Consider the following 466-nt stretch of genomic DNA (forward strand, 5'->3'; position numbering starts at 1 on the left):
TTTAGACTTTTGTTACTCACCGCATTAGCGGTATTTTCGATTCTGGCCGTATCGACGCTGTATAGAGTCGGGGCCATTCACAAAAAAAAAAATATATATATATTTCCACCATGACCTATACTTCCCATGGCTCGGATGCAGACACTGTCATCTGTGCGAGAGAGAAAGGTAATAAGGGATAAATGTTCCCGCGCATGCGCAGCATCACGTTTTACACATCTGTGTAATGTACGAATGTGTAAAAACACTAAACCAACTGCACAATTCACAGTATTCACACAGATAACGGTGCTGCGCATGCGCATTGCGAACATTTAACCCTTACTACCTTTCTCTCTCGCACAGATGTTGGCTTCACGTTCAGCGCCCTATGCCCCTTCCATTTATATATGTTCTAAGGGTGCTGGCTTCTTCTTTTTCTTCTTTCTATTGGTCTTGCAGCCAGAGTTGGCTGATACTGGGGGGG

The sequence above is a fragment of the Trachymyrmex cornetzi genome, unplaced genomic scaffold (genome assembly GCF_001594075.2).
Source record: "Trachymyrmex cornetzi isolate Tcor2-1 unplaced genomic scaffold, Tcor1.1 scaffold45, whole genome shotgun sequence".
NCBI classification, from domain to species: Eukaryota; Metazoa; Arthropoda; class Insecta; order Hymenoptera; family Formicidae; genus Trachymyrmex; species Trachymyrmex cornetzi.